Source organism: Canis lupus, chromosome 4 (genome assembly GCF_003254725.2).
Source record: "Canis lupus dingo isolate Sandy chromosome 4, ASM325472v2, whole genome shotgun sequence".
In the NCBI taxonomy this organism is placed as follows: domain Eukaryota; kingdom Metazoa; phylum Chordata; class Mammalia; order Carnivora; family Canidae; genus Canis; species Canis lupus.
Window position 1 is genome coordinate 21,087,217 of NC_064246.1, and position 6,773 is coordinate 21,093,989.

The window sequence follows — 6,773 nt, forward strand, 5'->3', positions numbered from 1 at the left end:
CTTGGCTAGAGGCTGCTCTTTCCACCAGTCCATCCTGCCCAGACCCCCACTGACCTTCTTCAATGCCACCTGTTCCCCTCTGGCTTGGGCTAAAGGACCAGCTCTTTGCCTGGCATTCCAGTCATCTGACTCCCACCTGCCTTTCCGGCCTCCGTAGGAGGGTGTGTTTGTGTCTCTCACCATTAGCCACTGTCTGTAGATCCCCAGCCCGGGCTGGAGGCCCTCACCTGTGCGGTCACAGTGCTCCTTGGTGCAGGGGAGGGGCTGCCATTTGCTCAAGGTCAGTTGGGAGGTGAGAGAGCTGGATTCATACCCCGCCTGACCTTTCCTCATAACGTCGTAAAAGAAAGCTGAGCATCCCCCCCTGGTTGGCAGGAGGTGGGCTCCAGCAGAGAATATTCCACCTTTGGAGGTGTGTGGGCTGGACGGCGTAACCTGGGCAGACAGAAGAGTGTGCGCAAAGGCTGAGCCAGGCCAGAGCTGTCCTTGTTGACCAGATGGAAAGGAGGCTGGGGTGGCTGGGGTAGGGAGAGCCAGGGGACAGAGAATGAGCTGGGGCCTTGAGAAGGGACAGGCCCGAGGGGTGATAGGGCAGGCCCTGTGGGTAGATCTGAGGGTGTGTCCCAGTGTACCGAATGTTCTGGGCCAGCCTGAGGGCCTGGGCCCTCATTAGCTGCTCCCCACTTGTCCTGTGAACCTGTCCAGCTGTGCCACCTTGCAGGCCACTTCTGTCCCACGCCTGGCACAGCTCCCTGCACAGATGGGACAATTATAAATGAGAGTTGAATGACCAGACCTCTGAGGATACTGTGACATGGAGCTTTGGAAGCCTGGTCGGGCGCTTGCTGAGTAAGTGGACATTGATTTTAACCAAAGGATCACTAAATACATAGTAAAAGTCTAACAGTCCCAGCTGGTCTGTGTGGCTTCTGTACGTCCCAGAACCAGGATAACAAAAGTAGATACTATTTATTAATCATTTTCTACACACTAGGCACTATGCCAGAGACTTTACAAACCACTATTTTAATTCAATCCTCACAACTACCCTACAAGGTAGGCTCAGAAAGGGTAGGTAAGTTTCTTTTCTTTTTACTTTTTTAATTTTTAAAAATTTAAATTCAATTTGCCAACATATAGTATAACACCCAGTTCTTCTCCCATCAAGTGCCCTCCTCAGTGCCCATCACCCAGCTACCCCCTACCCCCACCCACCCCCCTTTCTGCAATCCATTGTTTGTTTCCCAGTTAGGAATCTCTCATGATTTGTCTCCCTCTCTAATTTTTCCCACTCAGTTCCCCTCCTTTCCCTTATAATCCCTTTCACTATTTCTTATATTTCACATATGACTGAAATCATATGATGATTGTCCCTCTCTGATATTACTCAGCCACCAGAAAAGATGAATCTCCACCATTTGCCCACCATTTGCTTCAATGTGGATGGAACTGGAGGGTATTATGCTGAGTGGAATAAGTCAGTTGGGGCAGGTAAGGTCACAGCACTTAGAAAACCATGGCTACATTTTTAAGGTGATCCTCCCAAGGAGAAAAGCCTGTCAAAAGCCTCTGCCACAGAGTAGCTGATGAAAACATATTTGATGATTCAGGGATTTGAATTTAATTGGGTCTTGGAGGATGGGTGGGATTGTATTTGTGGAGAGAGCAGTCAGCCCCCAGGAGCACCGGGGCTGGGGGCTGGTGTGAGTGAAGTGGGGAGGAGGCCACGAGTGGGTGTGGGTGTGCAGGGAGGGAGTGGGAGAGCTACTTGGGGGTGGGGGGAAGCGGCTCTGCTCTGGGCCGGGGAAGGGAGGTAAACCGGGAGGACCGGGTGGTGCTCCTGACTCTGGGGGACAGTGGGGAACCCTTGTAGTTTCAGGAGCAGGGAAGTTGGAACTGGGGTGGGAGGTTGGCTAAAGGCTGTGGGGATGGGAGGGGAAGAGGGGGGTTACTGAAGGAACTGGGGCCCAGAGGAGATTAAGGCAGAGAAGGAAAAATAAACGAGACAGAGAAAGGGAGAAGGAGGATGAGGCCCAGGGAGAGGAGGACACACCAGTATGTGGTGATTGCTACCATTTGTACACCGTATTTCACCAGGCCATTGCACACACATTATCTCCTTGGACTTAATCCCCGAAACAGGCCCGCGAAGGATGAGAACTCCTGCTTACTGAGCCCTGCTCTCTGCCAGGTACTTTATGTACTTTCCCTGTAGCCTTGTCAACAGCCACAGAGGGCGAGTACTGTTACCCTTCCCCCTTTACAGATGGTACATCTGCGAGTTGGATAGGTAAGGAACTCACCCAAGATCTCGGCCCAGAGCTGGGGTTGCAATCGGGCCTGTCTGGCTCCCCCACCAAGGTCTGGCCCACTGTTCCAGACCTTCTCCCATTTGTCGATGAGGAAGCTGAGGCTCTGGAGGCCCCAAGATGCTGCCAGCCAGTAAGTATCAAGGCAAGAGCTCTTGCATCTGGTCCTGGGCCCAAGGGGCATGGAGACCATGTGCCCTCCCACCCCGCCCCCCCCTCAAGTTCTCCCCACCCCCAGGGTCCATTCCTGTTGTTCCTGAGGATTCCTCAAGTGGGTGCAGCCCTGCTAACCATTCCTGGAGGCAGTGGCTCTTCCAGATGCTCTAAATCTGATCTTGAGGCCCGGGTAGTAAAGCCTTGGGGAATGGAAGCAGGTCCTCCAAGGGTGACAGACTCTGGATCACCTTTTGTTGCGCCACATCAGCATCAGAGCTCAGCACTGTGAGGGATGAAGGGCTCTTCAGTGGGTTCTAAGCCCAAGTGGGCAAAAAGCTCCAGGCACTGAAAGACGTGAGAGGGGCCAAGACAGGGGTTGGCATGTGGCCAGAGCAGCCAAGGGCTGGTCAAGGAGGACAGAATGGTGGAACATTTTCCAAAGACCCCATGGAGGTGGCAGTCCTGGGGCTCCTCAGGGCCTGTGTCCAGGACTGAGTAGTACCCGGCCTCCTGGATGGGCACTCCCAGATGTCAGCCCTGCACAGCTGACAGCGTCTCGTGAACAGCTCAGCCAGCTCTCCCAGCTGCCTCCCGTGGCTGGAGGGTTGAGATTCTAGAGCTTTCTGGGGCTTGCAGAAGGTGGAGGACTGCAGGCTTCAAAACCATATGTGTCTTCTCTGCAGGTGACTGGTGGGACGTGTCCAAAAAGAGGGCCCAGGATGCTGGGATGGGTAGATGGACAAACCTGTGCCGAGTAGACTAGCCCACTGGCCATTTGGAGGGGCTCCATAAATATTTGTTGACTGACTAACAGAAAGGAAGGCCAGTCTGAGTTACAAAATGTCCTGCAGAAGGAAAATGCACTGAAGGATATTCAAAGATGACACTAGGAGTCTCGGAGGACCTGCAGAAGGGATAGGGAGTGGCTGTGTCATCAGCATCCTAAAGATCCCATCAGAAGGCACACTGAGACTTTTCTCTTGGGTCAGAGTGCTTAAAACCTGTCTCCTTAGTTATCTCCAAGTATCCTCCCTTGAACACTTGTTTGTAAGGATCTGGAATGTCAGCAGATGATGTCTGTTCACCAGCGGTGCGCTTCCGTTCTGCTCTCCTGGAAGGAGCTCTAGCTCCTGATCTGAGGGGTTTGGGTTTCTATTAGGAACTGCAGGGCCCTCCCATGTGTTCACATGTCTCACCTGAGCTTCCAGGCTTCCTGAAAACAGACCAGCATCCTTTATGCCAGGAGCCCAGTCTTCCAGCGTGGGGCTCTCCCGGGGCCTCGGGTGAGTTGGGCCAGTGGATGGAGCTTGACCCCTCTGACCTCTGTGTCTACCTTCCCAGCCAGAGTAGAGGTGGTGGGTGTTGACAGTCAGTGCACCAGCCCCCCCACCCCACCCCCAGAAGGCCTGCCACCCTGCCTACCTTGGATGGACAGAGTTCTGTGTGTCAATGGGGCTGGGCTGCATTTTCACCCCCCATTCCTGGCATGTGGTTCCTTATACCACTCTCCAGTCAAAGGGGAAGTATTTCCTGTCCCTGGCCAGGCCCGGGACTGATGTCCTGATGGCCCTGTGCTTACAGTGAGAAGACAGGCAGCCCTAGATCCTGGGCTGTGGGTCCTGATGCTCCCCGAGATGACCTAGGCAGACAAAGATGATGGCGGGATCTGTTGCTCCCTGAGCCATCTCCCTTGGCAGGTGGGGAAGCAGCGCCTTCCTTTTCTGTCAAGGAGAAGCCATTCTTCGACAAGGGCAATCCACAGGATCACATGGAGTGCCCAAGAGAGGGAGGGATGGGACTGGACCCCACTCTCAGAGTCCACTGAATTTTCTAGAGGAGTGGTTGAGGGCCATTGTGAGGGATAAAAGGGCCAGCTAGTGCTTTGGTCAAGGCGGGGTTGGGGGTGTCAAGGGTGGGGGCTCTTCCTCCTGAGGTTCTCAACTGGTAGCTGATGGAACAAAAGTTTTTAAATAGGCGCAAGCAGTAATTTTTGCTTTGTTTCATTTTGTTTTAATTTTGATTCATAGTTGGTACTTGAATTTGAGATCTTTTACAAATCTAGATTTCTAGTTTTTCTGAAAAAATCAGAAGACTTGGCAACAGTAGGCCAGAGCTGGGTCACAGAAGCCAGTGTGCTTCCCAACCTCCAATCCCTCCTGCTTATTGCCATTGCTGTGCTGCCCTGCCTGGCCCCGCAGCCTGGAGGGGTGTGATTTGGGACTGATGCTTAGTGGGAGAGGGCCAGACTAGTCCTGACTGATGGTGAGGAGGGCTGTCCTCCAGGGCAGGTTGGCCTTGGCAAGATGGGGAGGGGGTGTGAAGGGTGCCTGTATGGCAGAGAGGTGGGTGGGTTTGCAGCTGGGCCAGGAGCATCCTGTCTGGGGGGCCTGGGAGGCCCCTGTCCCAGTCCAGCCACAGAGTATATTGGGAACACTGGATCCTTTTCTGGGAGTTTGATGGAAATGGGGAGAGAAGTAGGGGAAGGGCGAGGTTTCAATCCCTATTTGTCCTCATTCCCCCAGGCCTGGGAAGGCTTTCCCCAAAGTGCTGAGCTCCTCAACTCTGGTCTAATTAGAGGCTGTAGCCCCAAGTAGGAGGGGGATGTGGCAGAGTCTTTTGGGTGCTGTGGCCAGAAGGCAAGTCCAGACTCCAGGTTCTCAGTCACCAGGGCCACAGGGTGGTTAGGAAGCTCTATCAGGAGCATGTGAGAGGCCCCTGGGATGTGTAAGGGAGGTCAGGTGGCAGCAGCCCTCCCCATCTCCCCTTGCTCCCTGCCTTGTAATTGCCAACTCTCCCTCCGAGTCTGCACACCTGGTTTTTCTGTAGTCTGAGGCCAGTGAGGGATGCTGAACCTCATTAGTCTGCAAAGTCTCCGAGTCAGGCAGGATGGGGTAGGAAGATCCTCCCCTAGGGCTGAAAGAGACTCTCTCTGACCCGGGGGACCAAGGGTCCTGTTTCTGAGCGCTTACCCTTACTGGAAGGTCATGGAAAATGAAGGCTTCCAGAAAGGGAAGAGCTTGGTGAGGGGTATGGGATGTGGGGTGATGACCCTCCCTTATCCAGGACCATCGAGGGGGCAGCTTTATGGCCTTAATCATGAGGAGGGACAACTCCAAGAGGCGCATGTTTGGATGCTGCTAAGTGGTGGACGTAGCTCCCACCAAAGAGCCAGACGGGTTCAGTGCAGGCACTTCGTCCAGGACCTTGGTTAAAGGGTTTTGCCTCTTAAACAGAATGTTAGCTTGCTCACTAGGTTGTCATGAGGCTCCAAGGAGGTTATACATAATAATAGCTAATATTTGTTTTATTAATTACTGGCCATCCCAGTCAGATCAAGTATCTGCTCCTTAAGAAAAACGGTGTTTGGAGGGGTAGGGAGGGGGGGTGGGGAGGGAGGGGATGGGGGTTTGGAGGGTGGCGCCTTGGTGGCTCAGCAGTTGAGTGTCTGCCTTTGGCTCAGGGCGGGATCCTGGGGTTCTGGGATCGAGTCCTGCATCGGGCTTCCCACAGGGAGCCTGCTTCTCCCTCTGCTTGTGTCTCTGCCTCTCTTTGTGCCACTCATGAATAAAGAAATAAAATCTTTAAAAAAAATGGTATTGGAATGCCTGTGGGCTGGGCTCTGAAGTGGGTGCAACCCTGGGGTCATGTCAGGGCCTGCAGGAGTCAGCAGGCATTGGGGATACCCAGACATCCCGTGGACGCTGCTCCTGTAGGCCCAGAAGAGGCAGGAGAGCAGGTGCCCAGCAGGAAGCACAGCTTGGGGTTACAGGTATCTACTCGGCAGAGACCAGCTTCCAAGGACAGCAAGGCCCCTTTGCATACCTTGGGCACATCGCTAACTCTTTCTAGAGCCTTGGTTTCCTCGTCTATACAAAGCGTGCATAACAGTAGTGCTTAGGCTCCGGCATCAGTGAGGTACCTACCATCCACCACGTACCATTTTGGAAAATCGACTGATATTTTTTCCCCACTGCATTTCCTTCCTTCCCCACCCTGCTCCCATTCCTGCAGCCAGCCTCCTCCAGCTCATTGCCTCAGGGAGAGGATGTGACAGGGGGAAGCAAAGGGGAATAGAAGGAGTCTCTTCCGGACTTTTGTGTGCAAAAGCCTTGACTGTGGGGGAACCCGCAAAGGGAACAGATGTAGGAGAAAAACATCCTGAGTGAGTAAGGAGGCCCCACCCCCACCGACCAGAAGGCACTCCCTGGGAGGGAGGAAGAGGAGGGTGACCAGCAGAGCATCCAGGAGGAGGAGGCAGTGAGCGAAGTGTCATGGCTGGGTCCTGAGGAAGGACCATGGCTCCACCTG

The 6,773-nt window shown here is 53.9% G+C and overlaps 1 long non-coding RNA gene across 1 annotated transcript; it reads left to right on the forward strand.

Annotated features, from left to right (window-relative positions):
• Nucleotides 1-1,281: 1,281 nt before the first annotated feature.
• On the forward strand, nt 1,282-3,858 carry LOC118354488 (uncharacterized). The gene is made up of 3 exons (XR_007410063.1): nt 1,282-1,491; nt 2,098-2,442; nt 3,149-3,858. It is a non-coding gene; the product is annotated as an uncharacterized LOC118354488 (long non-coding RNA).
• Nucleotides 3,859-6,773: the final 2,915 nt, after the last annotated feature.